Below are 20,897 nucleotides of genomic sequence, written 5' to 3'. Positions count from 1 at the left end.
AGGATTAAGAGTCCAAGGTATTGTTGCGGCCAGAGAGTGTGGCTTTCCACTCGCAACCTTCCTCTTACGACAGCTTCTCGTAAGTTGACTCCGCGGTTCATTGGTCCGTTCCGTGTCTCCCAGGTCGTCAATCCTGTCGCTGTGCGACTGCTTCTTCCGCGACATCTTCGTCGCGTCCATCCTGTCTTCCATGTCTCCTGTGTTAAGCCCTTTCTTCGCACCCCCGTTCGTCTTCCCTCCCCCCTCCCGTCCTTGTCGAGGCGCACCTATTTACAAGGTACATAAGATCATGGACATGCGTTCTCGGGGACGGGGTCACCAATACCTAGTGGATTGGGAGGGTTACGGTCCTGAGGAGAGGAGTTGGGTTCCGTCTCGGGACGTGCTGGACCGTTCGCTCATCGATGATTTCCTCCGTTGCCGCCAGGATTCCTCCTCGAGTGCGCCAGGAGGCGCTCGGTGAGTGGGGGGTACTGTCATGTTTGTCATTTATTATCATGTCTTGTCCCTGTGCTCCCCATGCTATTCGTTTCCTTCTATCCCTTTCTCTCCCCCTCCCTCTCTCACTCTCTCGCTCTCTCTTCTCTCTATCGTTCCATTCCTGCTCCCAGCTGTTCCTATTCCCCTAATCATCATTTAGTCTTCCCACACCTGTTCCCGATCCTTTCCCCTGATTAGAGTCCCTATTTATTCCTTTGTGTTCCGTTCCTGTCCCGTCGGTTCCTTGTTTTGTATTCACCATGCTGTGATTGTGTTTCGCCCTGTCCTGTCGTGTTTTTTTGCCTTCATCAGATGCTGCGTGTGAGCAGGTGGCTCTATCAACTACGGCCTGCGCCTACCCGAAGCGACCTGCAGTCTGTGGCCGCTTCTCTAGTTATTCCCCTCTACAGACTAGAGGATTTTTGTTATTCCCTGTTTGGATTTAAATAAACTCTGTTTCTGTTAAGTCGCTTTTGGGTCCTCTTTCACCTGCATGACAGAAACATGGCCACCATATGCTGTGAATGGTTCATGGGACATTGTTGGAATATTCTCTTAGTCCACAGAAAACGTTCTCATAAAATGTGTCTAGAACATGAATATAGGGCTCCCGAGTGGCGCAGCAGTCTAAGGCACTGCATCTCAGTGCTAGAGCCGTCACTACAGACCCTGGTTCGATTCCATAATGTATCACAACCAGCCATGATTGGGAGTCCCATAGGGCGGAGCACAATTGGCACAGCGTCGTCCAGGTTAGGGCTTGGCCGGGTTAGGCCGTCATTGTAAATAAGAATTAGTTCTTAACTGACTTGCCTAGTTAAATAAAGGTTCAATGAAAAAAAAAGATTAAAAAAAGATCTTGTATCCTGAAAACATGGCAAACATATTCTGTGTATGTTTGGTGGGACGTTGATGGAATATTCTCTTAACCCTTAGAAACCTGGACACAGGAACGTTCTTAAAACGTTCCCATGAAATGAGTTTAGAAAATGAATATAGAATATTCAGAGAATATGGTAACCACGTTCTGGGTAAGTTCTGTTTGACAGTAAGGGAATGGTCTCTTGGAAACAGTCCCTGCACGTCACTGGAACATTCCGATGAAAACATTAGGTAATGACCAGTGTTGGGGAAGCTACTCTGAAAATATAGTTACCAAGCTACCAATGAATTCAACCTGGAAGAAGTTAAGCTACACTAAAGCTATCCTTAATACAAATACTAAAGTTACTTGCAGATATTTTCAAAAGCCAGCATGATGAAGTAACAACTAACTTTGCCACCGCAAAAGTAACACTTCCTCTTACTTGACTATACCAATTTAACTGGGTGGCACAAAAAGACACTTTGTGCAAAAGAGGCACTTTCTCACTCACTCACTCACTCACTCACTCACTCACTCACTCACTCACTCACTCACTCACTCACTCACTCACTCCAAGCAGTCTCTCTCTCTCTCTCTCTCTCTCTCTCTCTCTCTCTCTCTCTCTCTCTCTCTCTCTCTCTCTCTCTCTCTCTCTCTCTCTCTCTCTCTCTCTCTCTCTCTCTCTCTCTCTCTCTCTCTCTCTCTCTCTCTCTCTCTCTCTCTCTCTCTCTCTCTCTCTCTCTCACAACTCTTTTTCACTTTATCTCTCTTTATCTCTCTTTGTTAATTTTGTACTTCATCCTTCCCAATGGCTCCACTCCACTGTAACTGTGTTGGAACAATGGCCGATCAATCAAAAGGTCAGAGGTCAAAGTCATGGGTGTGTCAAGTCCTTTCACAAAGCCGATCCCCTCAGGGCTAAGGTGAGAGGTCGCTGACTCATAGTTGAGAGACGAGAGAGACATTAGATAGAGAAAAGGAGAAAGATGTGTGAGAAAAAGAAAGAGAGAGAGTCACAAGCCCACCAGTTCCTAAGCATGCTGCTCAACATTTCTCACGGCTAAAACAGACTCACAATTGTTAAACGCAGTTCAAAGGGTCAAGAGAGCCAGGTTTTGGGCTATGAAAAACAAGTGTAAAAAAGTGTAAAGTGTAAAAAACGGAGGTAACATTCTCAGAAGTAGAGGCTCTTAACAATGTCATGAGATTGACTTGATGCCTGTGCTAACTTGACAATAGATACGGTATGCCACTGGTATAACATGGTATAAATATATTAAATAATTTATTAAAACACACTGTTTTGCAATGAAAGACTACAGTAGCTTTAACAGGGTTGCACCATGGTGTAGACCGAGGACAGCTAGTTTCTGTACATTGACTTCAATACAAAACCTAGGAGGCTCGTGATTATCACCCCATACCTTAGACTTACACAGTAACTATGACAACTTCCAGAGGACATCCTCCAACCTATCAGAACTCTTGCAGCATTAACTGACATGTGGTCCACCCAATCAAAGGATAAGAGAATGAATTGGATACTGAAAGCATAAGCTACAGCCAGCTAGTACTGCAGTGCATAACATGTGGTGAGCAGTTGACTCAAAGAGAGAGAAAGACAACAGTTTAACAGTTTAGAACAAATGTATTTATTTCAAAATAAAGGAGAATCAAGAGAGCGAGAAAGAGAGCGAGAGATAGCTATATTTTTGTTGAATTCTTTTTTACCTTCACTTACTTAGCCAGTGAATGCAGCTAGCTAGTTTAGCCTACTCAAACACCCGGCTCAAACAGAGAGGGATGCTATGTTTGCTAGCTGGCTATGACTATCCCATGATGGAACTTTTTCAAGTCAAGATATTAGTTTGGTTTTATTAATTTATTGCCATCGGGGCCCACCGGTATAACTGCTAAACTGCTCGCTGCTGACTGTACTGCGTGATTGTAGGGGGTTTACTAACATGTTAGTTCTAGTAGCTATGTTGACTATGACGTTAATATGAATGGCGACAGAGGGAGATGGCTACCGTTCCCAGAACCAATTGAGCTATTGTGTATGTTTTCGCATAATTTGTAACTTATTTTGTACATAATGTTTCTGCCATGGTGTCTTATGACCGAAAAGAGCTTCTAGATATCAGCACAGTGATTACTCACCCCATACTGGAGGAATACTTTTTCTTCAACGAGTCAGACGGGAAGGATTTACTTCAGACGCCCGACAAGGCTCTCATCACTGTCATTCGCAGAAGAAAGAGACTTAGGTATTGGAGACCAAGGTCCAGGTGCATTGTAAGGATCCGATACCGAGAGGGTAATCTAACTTTACCATCGGTCCTATTAGCCAACGTACAATCAATCGATAATAAAATAGACAATTTACAATCACGTATATCCTACCAACGGGACATGGTACATACAGCTGGCGGGTTTTAAGCTTTTTGGTAGGCCTCTGGTAAGACAAGGGGTGGCGGTCTATGTATATTTGCAAACAACAGCTGGTCCACAAAATCTAAGGAAGTCTCAAAGTTTTGCTTGCCTGAGGTAGAGTATCTCATGATAAGATGTAGACCACACTATTTACAAAGATAATTTTCATCTGTATTTTTCGTAGCTGTCTATATACCACCACAAACCGATGCTGGCTCTAAGACCGCACTCAATGAGCTGTATGCGGCCATAAGCAAACAGGAAAACGCTCATCCAGAGGCGGTGCTCCTAGCGGTCGGGGACTTTAATGCAGGGAAACAAATCCGTTTTTACCTCAATTCTACCAGGTATATTCATCAATAAGTTTGTCATCCCTAAAGTGACCGCAAGTACATACCCCAACCAGAAGCCATGGATTACAGGCAACATCCGCACTGAGCTAAAAGGTAGAGCTGACGCTTTCAATGAGTGGGAATCTAAACCGGAAGCTTATAAGAAATCCCGCTATTCCCTCCGACGAACCATCAAACAGGCAGATTTATCAACACAGGACTAAGATTGAATCGTACTACACTGGCACCGACACTCGTCGCATGTGGCTGGGTTTGCAAACTATTACAGACTACAAAGGGAAGCACAGCCGTGAGCTGCCTAGTGACACGAGCCTACCAGATGAGCTAAATAACTTATATGCTCGCTTCGAGGAAAGTAACACTGAAGCATGCATGAGAGCAATCGATGTTCCGGATGACTGTGTGATCATGCTCTCCATAGCCGATGTAAGACCTTTAAACAGGTCAACATTCACAAGGCCAGACGGAGTACCAGGATGTGTACTCTGAGCATGCGCTAACCAACTGGCAAGTGTCTTCACCGACATTTTCAACCTGTCCTTTATTGAGTCTGTAATACCCACATGTTTCAAGCAGACCACCATAGTCCCTGTGTCCAAGAACAGTAAAATAAACTGCCTAAATGACTACTGATCCGTAGCACTCACATCTGTAGCCATGAAGTGCTTTGAAAGGCTGGTAATGGCTCACATCAACACCATTCTCCCAGAAACCCTAGACCCACTCCAATTTGCATACCGCCCCAAACAGATCCACAGATTATAAAATCTCTACTGCACTCAACACTGCCCTTTCCCACCTGGATAAAAGGAACACCTATGTGAAAATGCTATTCATTGACTACAGCTCAAAATTCAACAGCATAGTGCCCTCAAAGCTCATCACTATGCTAAGGACCCTAGGACTAAACACCTCCCTCTGCAACTGGATCTGGACTTCCTGAAGGGCCGCCCCCAGGTGGTAAGGGTAGGTAATAACACATCTGCCACGCTGATCCTCAACAGGGGCCCCTCAGGGGTGCCTGCTAAGTCCCTTCCTGTAATCCCTGTTCACTCATGACGAGGCACGACTCCAACACCATCATGTGTTGGAGTCACACAACAGTGGTAGGCCTGATCACCGACAACGACGAGACCGCCTTATAGGGAGGAGGTCAGAGACCTGGCCGTGTGGTGCCAGGACAACAACCTCTCCCTCAATACGATCAAGATAAAGGAGATGATTGTGGACTACAGGAAAAGTAGGACCGAGCACTCCCCATTCTCGTCGATGGAGCTGCAGTGGAGCAGGTTTGAGAGCGTCAAGTTCCTTGGTGTCCACATCACCAACAAACTATCATGGTCCAAACACACTAAGACAGTTGTGAAGAAGGCACGATAAAGTCTATTCCCCCTCAGGAGATTGAAAAGATTTGGCATGGGTCCTCAGCTCCTCAAAAGGTTCTACAGATGCACCATCGAGAGCATGGTTGCATCACTGCCTGGTATGGCAACTGCTCGGCCTCCGACCACAAGGCACTACAGAGGGTAGTGCATACAGCCCAGTACTCGGGCCAACCTTCCTGTCACCCAGGACCTCTATACCAGGCGGTGTCAGAGGAAGGCCCTAAAAATTGTCAAAGACTCCAGCCACCCTAGTCATAGACTGTTCTCTCTGCCACCGCACGGCAAGCGGTACCGGAGCGGCAAGTCTAGGTCCAAGAGGCTTCTTAACAGCTTTTACCACCAAGCTATCAGACTCCTGAACAGCTAATCCTGCAGGGTTACCCTGCATATAGCCTCGCTATTGTTATTTTACTGCTGCTGTTTAATTAATTATTAGTAACTTTTATTTTCTATTTTTTACTTAACACTTTTTTTTCTAAAAGCATTGTTGGTTAAGGGCTTGTAAGTAACATTTCACTTTAAGGTCTACACCTGTTGTATTCAGAGCATGTAACACATTTGATTTGATTCAAATATGGTGACAACAATATAGGCTGTGTTTAGGCTGTGTGTTCCTGTCACCTTGATTACTCAAATTTCTCTCAACCTGTGCAACTATGTTGTAAACTTTAATTCATAGGCTAGGTTGTAGCAACCTTATGATGGATATAGGGAATAGAGAAAAATTTGAGTATCATCATCAAACCTATCGATGTGACAGTCATCCAATATGCTTTAATAGAAATAAGGCCATGCTCATACAAAAATAATCGTCCTTCCTCATCTTAAATGGCACCGACTGCCACTGGTGCGATATGCAGAAATCACTCCTCCATTTCCTGGATGCTAAAATTCTAATAGTTTGCCTAATTTCAGATTTCGTGAAAAAACAAGCTCCCTTGTTATTGTACCACCTAAACTGCTGTAAAATGTTTTCAATAACCAAAAATTATAGTATTTTCAGCTGTTTGAAGCTGGTGTACAAAACCAAACGTAACATACACAAAAATTAAACTTTAGGATGGGAAGCCTAGAAATAGTACACATAGAACAGATCTACCGCGTCTTAGACTTGGTTTCAATGAGAATGACAGATGTATAACTCACATTTCTATGTGAATTTCATCACCCAAAAAGTTACATATTGCAGCTTTCAATGGCTATAAGGTTACAGTTGAAGTCGGAAGTTTACCTACACTAGGTTGGAGTCATTAAAAATTGTTTTTCAACCACTCCACAAATTGCTTGTTAACAAACTATAGTTTTGGCAAGTCGTTTAGGACATCTACTTTATGCATGACACAAGTCATTTTTCCAAAAATTGTTTACGGACAGATCATTTCACTTAGAATTCACTGTATCACAATTCCAGTGGGTCAGAAGTTAACATACACTAAGTTGACTGTGCCTTTAAACAGCTTGAAAAATCCAGAAAATTATGTCATGGCTTTAGAAGCTTCTGATAGGCTAATTGACATAATTTGAGTCAATTGGAGGGGTACCTGTGGATGTACTTCAAGGCCTACCTTCAAACTCTGTGCCTCTTTGCTTGACATCATGGGAAAATCAAAAGCAATCAGCCAAGACATAAACACCATGGGACCACGCAGCCGGCATACCGCTCTCCAAGAGATGAACGTACTTTGGAGCGAAAAGTGCAAATCAATCCCAGAACAACAACAAAGGACCTTGTGAAGATGCTGGAGAAAACAGGTACAAAAGTATCTATATCCACAGTAAAATGAGTCCTATATCGACATAACCTGAAAGGCCGCTCAGCAAGGATGAAGCCACTGCTCCAAAACCACCATACATGGGGACAAATATCGTACTTTTTGGAGAAATGGCCTCTGGTCTGATGAAACAAAAATAGAACTGTTTGGCCATAATGACCATCGTTATGATTGGAGGAAAAGGGGGTGGCTTGCAAGCCGAAGAACACCATCCCAACCGTGAAATACAGGAGTCGCAGCACTTGTTGTGGGGGTGCTTTTCTGCAGGAGGGATTGTGCACTTTACAAAATAGATGGCATCATGAGGGAGGGAAATTATGTGGATATATTGAAGCAACATCTCAAGACATCAGTCAGAAAGTTAAAGCTTGGTCGCAAATTGGTCCTCCAAATGGACAATGACCCCAAGCATACTTCCTAAGTTGTGGAAAAATGGCTGGAGTGGCCATCAGAAAGCCCTGACCTCAATCCCATAGAAAATTTGTGGTCAGAACTGAAAAAGCGTGTGCGAGCAAGGAGGACTTCAAACCTGACTCAGTTACACTCTCAGTTACACTCAGTCAGGAGGAATGGGCCAGAATTCACCCAACTTATTGGGGGAAGCTTGTGGAACGCTAACCGAAACGTTTGACCCAAGTTAATCAATTTAAAGGCAATGCTACCAAATACTAATTGAGTGTATGTTAACCTCTGACCCACTGGGAATGTGATGAAAGAAATAAAAGCTGAAATAAATAATTATCTCTACTACTATTCTGACATTTTACATTCTTAAAATAAAGTGGTGATCCATACTGACCTAAGACGGGATTTTTACTCAGATTTAATGTCAGGAATTGTGAAAAACAAAGTTTAAATGTACTTGGCTAAGGTGTATGCAAACTCCCGACTTCAACTGTATGTGTGCACATATCATGTTTTTTTGTTTCAAATGCGATCTGTGTAGACAAACGTGATGTTAGTTTGGTAGCTCACACATGCATGTATGCAAACACACACACACACACTGCAGTACTGCTATATTTTGAGGGAGTGCGTGTGCGGTCAGCTGAGCTGGTTTAAAACCAGGAAGAGGCAACAACGTGATCCTCACGTCTAGTCCTGTCCAGCCACAACACTATCCGTATTGTCAGCACTGCTCTCTCACACTTGGTTTTTTTTAAAGTGGTTTTTCAGTAGAAAATAAAAAAAATACACAGAGGTAGAGCAGCCAATTCCCTGTCCAGAACATCCACTTAACCCAAGTACCAACCAAGTTATATTACTTTCTTCGCTTACCTCAAAGAGTCTGCTAAGATATAGTCATGTTAACACATTCTGTTCACATTTGACATCTTTGTCATTTAGCAGACGCTCTTATCCAGAGTGCAAACATTTTCATACTCCCCCCCCCCCCCCCCCCCAGTACTGTCCCCCGTGGGACTCGAACCCACAACCTTGATGTTACGAGCACCATGCTCTCCCAACTGAGCACACACAAAAATAGCAACAAGCATATTATTGAGTGAACAATCACTTCATTGATACATATCAAATTACTAGCAACCAGTGTTCCAGCAGGGTCTTCTTGTTAAGGGGAAGAGGTAATGGCTAGCCATTTGATAAGCATGAATAATGCGTTGTCCGGCCAAATTAGCAACTTGGCACGATGCCTGTCGCATGGATTATGTTGTCATACTGTCACACTTCACTATGTTACATAAAGCAAGTTCCTAAAGGACTATGGGCTGGTGTCCCAGACTGAGATTAACACCCAGACCTGGTCTAAAAAAAAATGAATGGAGATTTCCCATCGAGCATGCTCTTAAATCCAGAACTAGGCTTAATCTGTGTCCAGGAAACCACCCCCAAGAGTTTAGTCTGCATCGCGTTTTCCATTCTTCCTATGGAAACTGTAGTATCGTGATAACCACCCCGTGAGTAAAAGTGTAGTTCAAACCCTGCACACATGACAGTGGCACATAACAGAAAACTCCAAGGTAAGGTTATAACATTTCACTTGAACCCGCGATCACAGTCTACACTGTGTTTGTTATAACACTTGCAACGACTAAACAAATGGCAGTCACAACAACTGGAGTCAGCCTGAGGCTGTGACTATCCCTGTGTAATGACACTTTCAGGTAAAGTGATACTAAAAATGTTTTTAGCGCATCTATGCAGGCACGCACGCACGCACACACACACACAGGCATGCAGACAGACATGAGAGGCAGGTAGGCTCGTACACTCACACAATGAACTAAGTTGGTTATCGGAGAGGGATGGAGAGAGAGAGGAGAACAAGACGGAGAGAAAGAGATCTAAAAGGCTTTACAAACGGAGAGTGGTGTCGATTCCTCTGGCGCGGCACACGTGAAACTGGCGTAACTATATCCTCACATTACTATGACTATGACCTCATCCTGACTAGTGTGTGTGTGTGTGTGTGTGTGTGTGTGTGTGTGTGTGTGTGTGTGTGTGTGTGTGTGTGTGTGTGTGTGTGTGTGTGTGTGTGTGTGTGTGTGTGTGTGTGTGTGTGTGAGCTAGTCTCATGTGTCCAGGTTTTTCCCTTTTCTCATACACACACACACATGCACACACACACACACACACACACACACACACACACACACACACACACACACACACACACACACACACACACACACACACACACACACACACACACACACACACACACACACACACACACACACACACACACACACACATACACACATGCACGCACACGCACACACAAACACAGCTGCTCTCCCATTGCTACAAAACATCAGCCATACTCATAAACTACTGTAGCCTACAGTACATCAAAGAACCAAGTGTTTTGCCCATTGCATGAGTCAAACTTTTCAATGACTTTATAGGTCGTATTTGAGCCTCCTGTAAATGTAATACCTTCACTGACAATAAGGCTATTCTGTCCAAGCGTATGCCTTAGTTGCACAATTACACGATTACCAATGATCTATATCACATTTTCTAGCAATCGAGGCAACCTTAACCTACAATAAATACATGGTGTAGAATACAACCACATCACCATGCAGTTAGCGCACTCCTTTCAACAGGAAATGTAGCCTTCATTAGTTTACAGACGCACCTGAATCTACCTCAGGTTACACTACACCTGGATTCTAGACAACCTTGATATGAGTGAAATATGGAATCCTACCCGTCACTGTCGAAAAGCGTCTTTCCAATCCGCCTGTCTCTATTTGAGGTCCAGATTCTATCTGTCCATCTGTTAGGAAGTAAAGGAAAACAATCGTGAGTTCAACATACATTCAGCACTGAGTGAGTTTTGAGGTGCACCATTTAAGTGCATCCTCACTTTCTGATGGGCAACCAGATGACGCGAGAGAATTGATCGTTTCAACAAATGGCTAATCAAATACGTGGGTAAATGCAAAAGCGTGATGACCTTTCACACGCGCTAAACTCTGCCTCAATTCTCCCAACATAATGCAAACGAAGAATTGAAGATTATCTTTTACATTTAAATTGTACAGACTATTCAAGAGTAGACCAAATAATAAGTAGCCTACCTCCGTGGTTACTATTTGACACATTAATTTGAGAACAGTTTCCTAATTTATATTGACGTCTTCAACGCTGATATTAATTAGCGAATGAAATTCAACAGGGGAGCAACATGTGGTCCAATTTTGCGATACATGTAGGCCGTCTGTAATATGAGGCTACTGTAAATGTAGCGAATGAAATATCTTGACAACTCCAAAAGAAATTGACGAGCCTACTTCCTTTCGTCAAACGCGCAACAAAAAAACTAAGCGAGAGGTGTTGACATAATCTGTCTAATTTTCGCATTGTTGAAGCTATAATTTCTGCGACGTTTCTGTTGAGTTGATCTGTTAGTCTAACGTTCATCTCCTTTGAGGAACAGTAAAATGAGCCAGTTCGGTCTCAGGGCTCCACCTGCTGAACTCAAAATACTCTTTGCGTGTGAGAGGGCGCGCACCCATTTTATCAGCCTGTCTGAATCATGTCCATTTCAGCTAAAAGTGGAGACCACACAATCGCACAATAACATTGAAACAGCTCACTCGAAATGCAGGGCTTTATTCAATCTGTCACGGTGAAGCGTTCTGGGCCTTACAGATTCTGCCCAAGAAATGTAAAGGTGATTTCAGATTGAGCCGAAATTTGCAGCATTGACCGCTCGGCTGACAGGAACATTGCCTTTAACTTTCAATCGCACTGTAATGCTGCATTTCTCTATAGAGATTGCTGCAAGGATAATAACGAGTATAGAAAGGATGTGGTATATTGTGTTGTTATAGAGGATTTGGAGTTCACACGCACAAGCAGAAAGGCATATGCAAGTGCCCGATGAAAAACTACAAATAGCAAGATAAATGTAGAAAATACATGCAAAGGCATTATAGTAAACAACATGGTGTTAATTGTACCGTATGTATGTGTATGAATCTAGAGTAGCAATTAGCGAATGAACACAAATAAACAAACAGACAGAAACCCACAAACAAACACAGACAATACTAGTGCACTGCCCTGATGTTCCCATCCAGTAGTGTCCATAGACAGACTCTTCAGAGTGTGAGAGTAAGATAAGGACCATGGCAGGGAGGGAGAGACGAGATGAGTGCAGACAATGTGCAGTGCCAGCCTCACCCTGCCTGAGGAGCCAGACACACATACAACACACTCCGAAACAAAACGTTGTTGAAAATAGGTCATGACTTGTCACTGCAAATTCAAAACTGGACACAAATCTTTTCTCTGTTTTTTTTCTCACAATTTCTTCTATTCAGCTTACAGTTGTAAAACATTGTGGTGTGAAATAATAGGGGGAAAAAATGGCAATTACTTTTAGTGTTCGGCAGGTATGCCAAAAGGTTGTTCCCTTTTCAGTCTGTGTGTGTGCCTCTGAAGTCAAACATCAGAAGGGAAGTGGCTGTATAGCAGTTTACCTCAACAGCATTTGCTTTGAAATCATGTACGCCTTAATGTAAAATGATATGTTCCTAACATATTTTGAAAGAATCAAACATGAATCTAAATGATGAGAGTACAAATTGGGGCCACAATTAATCAAGGATGGACCGCAAACGGTCCCCGGGCCACAACATTAATATAAATTGTGTATTGATCCATGGGAGTGCCGAGTTTAAATTCAAGCTACAAGCACGTATCCCAAGTTAGGATTGGGTCTACCCCACAGTCATACCCATGACTTGTTGGCTGATTACTCTTGCCATAAGTACCAAAGGAGAGACACTAGCTGTGTTGTATTGTGGTTCTGATAAACTTGTTGATATCAGTTTGTTTTGAGTGGAATTGTAATTTCACCTTAAATGAACTGAAGAGAGCCAAAGTGTAAACAGACTGGTTCAGACAATTCCAAAAGATGAACTGACTGAATCTATTTGACCATCCCAAATCAGGTTAGAGTTATCTCCGTGGGCCGTGCTCAATGACATATTGTAGACATAGGGTGGATTTGGGCGAATGGAGATTGTTTAGTCTCGTTTAAAAGGGAATAATCCTATTATCTAGGAGAGTGAGTTGAGGAGTGGCTGCTGATCTGACCCAGAATGACCAGGATTGTGAGAACTAAGAGTTCAGCTGTGACTGTGGCAAATGGGCCAGACTGCTACTGCTGTTGTGTCTTACAGAATGTTGTCACCATACAGATGGAGTTCAGTAGATTTTACATTCCTTCCAATATAATAAATATACAGCGTAAAAATAATAGGCCCTAAAACTGAACCCTGGAGGACCCCCTTCGTAAGCCGTCGAAACTCCTGTACCACACATTGTGTTCTGCCAGAGAGATAAATGCTGAGGTGTCTGTGGGTGAGGACGGGTAGAGCTGAGAGAGATGGGGAGGAGGACAAGTGAGGTGGAGAGGTACAGAGAGAAACAGAGAGGGAGAGAGAGATACCATGCACACATGCCTCAGTAATACTGAAATGTACAGCTCTGAGCTCTATGACCAGTGGGGTGCCAGCTCCGCTCCCAGGCACAGGAAGCCAATAGGAATGAAAAGAATGCAGTCAGGCAATGCAGTGATGGAGGGAACAGAAGTTACCGTACACATAGGGCAGATTGCCAAAAAGAAAAAAGACAGAAAGAAAGATAGATAGATACATACTGCACCGATCACAGTGTTCAACATGTACATGTATATGGCATAATTAAATATTAGATGTAGAATATTTGATAGAGATTATTATTATTATGAGGAGTCCTACTGTAGCTTCATGCAGTGTTATGATTCCTGGAATATGTCATATTATCTCAGTCACAGATTTCCTGGTACTGGGTGGAGGCCTGGGGGTATATCCCTGGGCAAACACTCATCTGTTATTCAATCTCTGGGGGGGGCACAGGGTGTGTTCACCACCCTCCATCTATTTATTTCAGTCTCTCTGTTCTGTGGCTCTGCTCTGTTCTGTTCTGTCTGTCTGTCTGTCTGTCTGTCTGTCTGTCTGTCTGTCTGTCTGTCTGTCTGTCTGTCTGTCTGTCTGTCTGTCTGTCTGTCTGTCTGTCTGTCTGTCTGTCTGTCTGTCTGTCTGTCTGTCTGTCTGTCTGTCTGTCTGTCTGTCTGTCTGTCTGTCTGTCTGTCTGTCTGTCTGTCTGTCTGTCTGTCTGTCTGTCTGTCTGTCTGTCTGTCTGTCTGTCTGTCTGACGGTCTCTTTCTCTGATTGTGAGACACACCGGCTGAGCTATGACTGCTGTGTGTCACTGAGCAAAACTGTCCTTTCCACTGGCAAGGCAGAGCAGGAAGCGTGAAAGAACTGAGAGAATGAATGTGATGGATCATTGTTGTGGTCCAGTCTTTCCCATGCACATGTGAAAGATGTGGTGACATTTATCTTTGACACTTGGAAGGTCTTATATATATTTTTTTGGGCTGTATAGTTTATGGTATAATCCATTTACTGATATTCTATTTACTGTCTCTCTCTGCCATTACATCAATTCCCTTTCATATCAGGGTAGTGTGTTTTCTATCAGAGACCACTCTAGTCAACGTCCTGTAACAAACCTCAGACTCGACTGTCTCTAGCTAGCAGTGGTGTGGTGACTGTGAAGGTGTTGAGATGCTAGCGAAAATGGGTTGCCTTTCAGCCTTTCCATTCCTGGTAGAGATGCTATGTTACGCTAAGCCACAGAGAAGACAGATAAAAACCAACTCACTTTGTTTCACTGGAAACAGAGATGCTGGAAAGCGCAGTGATATGACGCCCTCACACACTCCTCTGTGTGTGTGTGTGTGCGCGTGCACGCGTGTGTGTGAGGGTGCGTGCATGCGTGTGTGTGTGTCCGTGCGCATGTGTGTGTGAGCGCGCGCGTATGTGGGTGTGTGTGTGTTTGTGTGTGTGTGTTTACACATGTACTGTAACCTCAAAGGATTGTAAATGTCTTGTCTTATGTCTTGCTCTCTGCAGGCAACAACTTGAAATTAATGACATCAAATGTAGGTTTCATTTAAACCCTGCGCCCTGACTCCTTTGAGACCACGGGAACGAGTTGAAACTTCGTGAGCTAGTATCATGTACGTTTCAAATCTAAAATGCTCAACAAAGTTCATTCACGTGGATCACACCTCGTTGATGACAACAAATTGAAAAGACGAGGGAGGCCATGAATAATGGATAGAAATAGACAATAAAGCATTTTTCCTTTCTGTCTATGTTGCTATTAGTGGGTTTTCCTTCCACCCCCAAGTGAGAATTGAGAAAAGTTGTTAGTCATCATACATCCAGTATCACCTTTTACTGCAGTGGGCTAAATCAGGGTCGAACAGAGTGTTTCTTGGTAGTCTTAAACAAATCTAATTCGAAACAAAAGTATACAACTCACACACATGGTTATGGGTTTAAAAAACAAGACACCTGTACCATGTCAGATATAGAGTTGAAATATATTTCATTTTTAGTTTGCATCCCAATATTGCACTATATACATCAGAAGAAGACTGAAATATAACAAAACCGTATAAAAACTTCTTTTTTTATAATGTATTAATGATACAATTATGAAAAATATGAATAACATTCCATCCATGAGGCCAAAGAGGGTGCTTTTGGTCACTGACTGCCGAAAAAGGCTACCACTTCTCCTTTTGCACATACCTGAAAATCTCCCTTTCCATCACCCAGTGTCTGTGCCCCTTTCAAAAGCTACCTTTCAAATTGACAACAACAACTAGTGATGGTTGGTCATTATATGGTATATAGTTTTGCAGTTATCATTTTGGGCAGCAGGTAGCCTAGCGGTTAGAATGTTGGGCCAGTAACCCGAAAGGTCGCTGTTGCATAATACCAGAGCCGACGAGGTGAAAAATCGGCCAATGTGCCTCTGTGCAAGGCACTTAACGCTAATTTACTCCAGGGGTGCAGTACTACTATGTCTGATCCTGTAAAAACAACACGTTTCACTGCACCTATCTGGTGTATGTGATAATAAAACATCCATTTTTGTTGTATTGTTACAGAAATATACTGAGAGTCATGCAATGACTCAACTTTTCCAGCAGGGGGTGGCAGTTAACGAACCATTTGACCACCCTGAGGCTACAGTATTTCTCATTGAATCTCAACATTGGCTAAAGCCCAAGGGAGTCTTACCATGAACAAAATCACCCATCACACATCCTCTTTACCCATTATGCACAATAATTCGCTCTCTGCACTTGACCTATGGTCTAGGTCACTCTTCTACTAAGACTGAGAGTCAACTTCTGTCCCAGAGAGTGTTATGTCCCAATGGGCTACTTCTGTCTGACAGTGACCTTTTGACGTCTTGACCTAGTGACCTCCACAGGCTAAACACAGTCTGTGCTGGAAGATTTATCACCGCAACAGAAATACTGGCCATAAGTAATTAAACGGAGGCTGATTACCCAATCTGGTATTTCACAGAAAGAGTTTCTGTTCCGCTGAAATGAAATTCATTTCATTGAATTTCAAATTCATGTAATAATCACAGAGAACTCATACCCATTGGTCCAAGAAGCATAACACAGGGTGCAATCATAGTGGTTACTATGCAAATATGACCGATTTGAACTTTTCATAACTAGGTACCGAGTGCATTTTGTGAAATATCACTGTTTTGCGATGTCACACTGTAACTCTCAACAAGAGTTGGTCTGGAGTGAGATACCATCTCTATTTTGGAAATACTTCATTTGTGTGTTATTTACAACACATACTCTCATCTACGTCTCGTATAACTTCAATGGTGAGCAGTGAGCATCTATGAAACAGTGCACATCTACAATATGAATTAATTGAATTGTTCTGCTTAACAGTAGAGATTGATTTAGGTGTAGATGACATCAGTCCTAAACCTCTATATGAAGCGCTTTCAACTCTCAAACCAACAAGAACTCCTTGGACTGTAATTTGAGTTTGTCACCTCCAAGTCAGAGCAAAATAGCTTGTGAATGTCCTCATTATGGACCATTATTGTCAAAAAGGGCATAAAACTCCTGATTTAGGAGCTCAACAAACCACACATACACAACTATATATATGTGGAGTAGCCCTGGGAAGATTAAAAATAGAGAGGAACTTTAGTGTTTTGGGCAAGAGATTGAGCAAAAGGCTGAGCCATGAGTTCAGTCGTGTTTTTTAAAATCAAACTAGATTTAAGTGTGGTGCACTGTAAGTTCAAGATGAGGAGGATCAAGAAATCAAGAGCTGGGAATGCTCTGCACTCTGTTTTTTTTGTGTCTTATGATGACTAGTTTTGATCTAGTCTCTGATAATGACTTTATGTTTTCAACTTTTGGTTGCCTGAAGATTGTCCCACGCCGTAGAAATATAATCAGTGGTAAAGTACACAAATGTCGAACTCTACAGCTCGGACAGCTTTTGTAGCCAAATACAACTAAGAAAATGTTTGTATGTTGCAATTTCAAATCGCTATCATAAAGGCAGTTTTTCAAAGGAATAAGAAGGTGTGTGCCAATGGACAGGAAGGGAGAGAGGGGGGAAATGAGATGGACAAATTGCAAGCACATTTAGTTGATTTGTTCTTTTTCCCTGCTTAGGGACCTGTAGGGCAGTGATCAGTGCTGTGGGACACATGGAAATACATTGGTCAGATTATGAAAGCAGGCCAATTCACTCTCAACGCTCCTAGCTATCTCTCCTCCTTCTCACTCTGCGAGCTCTATTCACCGTATGGGGAGAAAGTAGCACATCAGAGTGATCAAAACTAAACGAACCATTAGGAAATTTCCCCTTACCCTGTCTACTCTCTCTGTTTCTGTGTGTGTCTCTCACACACACACACACACACACACACACACACACACACACACACACACACACACACACACACACACACACACACACACACACACACACACACACACACACACACACACACACACACACACACACACACACACACACACACACACACACACACACACACACACACATGCTTGCAGGCACAAACACACACACATGCACACACACACACACTCTGACACTGGTGGTGGGACTGTTGTTTTGTGTTCCCTTCTTCTGAGCGGACTGACTAAGTCTCAGGGGTGGGTGGGGTCTGTTTCCAATTTTCGACCCTCTCCCCGTCCCGAGTCCCAAGCAACATCACCTCCGAATTCAACGACAAAAGGAAAAACCTACTGTAGGTACAATAATCATATTTTCCTCCGAATGCCTAGAGTTTTTCCGCATGTGTGATATTGGTGTGGTGTCATTTAACATGAATAACAAAGCGAGTGTGGGAAGCTACATCACAAAGCGAGGAAGAACCAAAGCTAAAGCTGTTCTCCAGAAACGCACAATGAGAGACTTGACACATGAACATCTGCCGGGGAGTTTGACTCAAACAAGACGACAACAACGATGAATCAACAAAACCCCGTCTTTACCAACTTGAATAACCAACATATCTCCTCATCTGCACACGTGTCTCTAACGGGAGCATGTCAAGTACAGTGGAAGTGAAGTGTAAAGTGACATCTCATTCTCTTGTCAGCCCGTCTCTAATCGCATAGAACCCCTGAGAAACCAGATTGCAGAGTGATACAAAAGTACCCATCTGATACAGAACAGTAAAACTATTTTCTTTTCTTACCAGTATTAGATTTGGACAGCCAGTGTTAGGTGCTTTCTTGTCCCTCATACAGCAGTCAGCAAGCAGGTCAATCTCAGAGGGACGGGTTGAAGTGGGTGGGTGGGTTAGATACTTGCTGGACAGCGGGGTGGGTAGAGAGCAAGTGTGTACGTTCAAGGAGAGAGAGAGAGAAGAAGTGCTTGAGACAAGGGTCTTGCTCTGCCTTTTGAGCCACACTCACTTCCGCTCTCTCTCTCGCTCTCTCTCTCTCTCTCTCTCTCTCTCTCTCTCTCTCTCTCTCTCTCTCTCTCTCTCTCTCTCTCTCTCTCTCTCTCTCTCTCTCTCTCTCAGACTCACACAGTTGCTCAGCTCTATCAGTGTGATGTATGTTTTGTCAGTGCAACCCCCGAACCAGAAGCTACGGGGAGAGTAAGAGAAAAAAAATGGAAAGTGTGTGTGAGCAGTGGTGTAAAGTACTTAAAGTAAAAATACTTTAAAGTACTACTTAAGTCGTTTTTTGGGGTATCTGTACTTTACTTTACTATTTCTATATTTTTGACTACTTTTACGTTTACTCCACTACATTCCTAAAGAAAATAATGTACTTTTACTCCAAATATTTTCCCTGACACCCAAAATACATTTCGAATGCTTAGCATGGCAGGAAAATAATGGATTTCACGCATTTATCGAGAGAACATCCCTGGTCATGCATTCTTCCTCTGATCTGGCGGACTCACTAAACACAAATGCTTTGTTTGTAAATGATGTCTGAGTGTTGGAGTGTGCCCCTGGCTATCCATAAATTGAAATAACAAGAAAATGGCACTGTAAGGTTTGCTTACAGTTTTTTCCAACTGCTTACACACGTTTTCAAAACTGTCTCCTTGTTTCAAAACTATACACACAATTCCCAAAACTGCACACACAAAATGCAAAATGTCTCACATCTCCTTCAAAAATGTAACACTGCATTCAAAATGCAATAAACACATGTCAGAATGAAGCATTTGCATCAAATGGCAAACACTGCTTTCATAATACTACATTTTTGGATATACCATGTAAACACTGTCGTTCTAAATCTAGAGTTCTTTGGTCTTTCATAGGCTTATATCTACATTTCAATACAATGTTCTACAGTGAAAGTAATCTGCTGAGAGGGGTAACAAGTACACTGTAAACACCAATGCAATGTAGAAACAGAAAATATTTATTAGGCCAAACATTACTGTTGTATACAGTAGCATACAACAAAACCATAAACATATGTAAACCAAAAGTATAGTCTTTAGAATACAGTAAAGAACACAATTATGTGTGTGGGGTTCCGGGGGGGGGCAGTCCAGGAATTGGTAGGGGGGGGGGGGGGGGGCTTCATCACTTCTCCGGCCTGGGTCTGGCCACAATACTTCACCCATATCACAAGATACGTTTTCTCTTGCCAAACATCGAGGGAAGTATCTCCTTGCATGGCGTATCCAACCTTGGAACGGGGTTAACCTCTATGTCCCCACCTGCGTCCTCCATTGCCTGGGGAAGCAGCATGTGGGCATTGGGTTGGAGATCATACACTTTCCAGCGCCAGGCTGAGAAGAATTCCTCTATGGGATTTAGAAAAGTTGAATATGGGGGTAGGTACAAAACTACAAATTGTGGATGGGTGGCAAACCAGTTTTGGACCAGAACAGCAAGGTGAAAACTAACATTGTCCCAGAAAAGCACAAATATAGCAGGCGAATTACATGGGCATCCAGCTCCAATACTCTCTGTAACAGACAAAAGGATATACAGATGAGTAAATATGGTATGTCTGAAGTACTGGAAGTAGTGTTGCATACATACCTCTACAAAGTCATGTCGCATATTCTTGACTCTTTCAGAGTTTCTTTCAAATGGCACCTTGTAAAGTTGTTTCATCGTCACTCGGTGCCGTTGGAGGATGCGTTGTATGGTAGACAGGCTTAATATGGTGTCATTATTCAAGATATGCTCTCTTATCTCTCGAATCCTAATTGCATTGTTGGCCAAAACCATATTTATAATTGCAGTCTCTTGTACATCTGTAAACAAGCGTCCTCGTCCTCCATGATGTCTTTGCCTTTCCACTCTGTACAGAATTCAAACACAGTATGTGTTCAGCATAGGAACTGTAAACAATGTACAAAAAATGTACTTTTTCCAACACTGTGTGTGGCCTGGGCCCTAGGACCATGTCCCAGGACTACCTGACATGAGGACTCCTTGCTGTCCCCAGTCCACCTGGCCATGCTCCTGCTCCAGTTTCAACTGTTCTGCCTTACTATTATTCAACCATGCTGGTCACTTTTCCAACACTGTGTGTGTGTGTGTGTGTGTGTGTGTGTGTGTGTGTGTGTGTGTGTGTGTGTGTGTGTGTGTGTGTGTGTGTGTGTGTGTGTGTGTGTGTGTGTGTGTGTGTGTGTGTGTGTGTGTGTGTGTGTGTGTGTGTCAGAGAGAAAGTAAGAGCGAGAGAGAGAGAGCAAGAATGTGAGAGAGAGAGCGA

The sequence above is a fragment of the Oncorhynchus gorbuscha genome, linkage group LG18 (genome assembly GCF_021184085.1).
Source record: "Oncorhynchus gorbuscha isolate QuinsamMale2020 ecotype Even-year linkage group LG18, OgorEven_v1.0, whole genome shotgun sequence".
In the NCBI taxonomy this organism is placed as follows: domain Eukaryota; kingdom Metazoa; phylum Chordata; class Actinopteri; order Salmoniformes; family Salmonidae; genus Oncorhynchus; species Oncorhynchus gorbuscha.
This window is presented reverse-complemented; position numbering follows the sequence as displayed.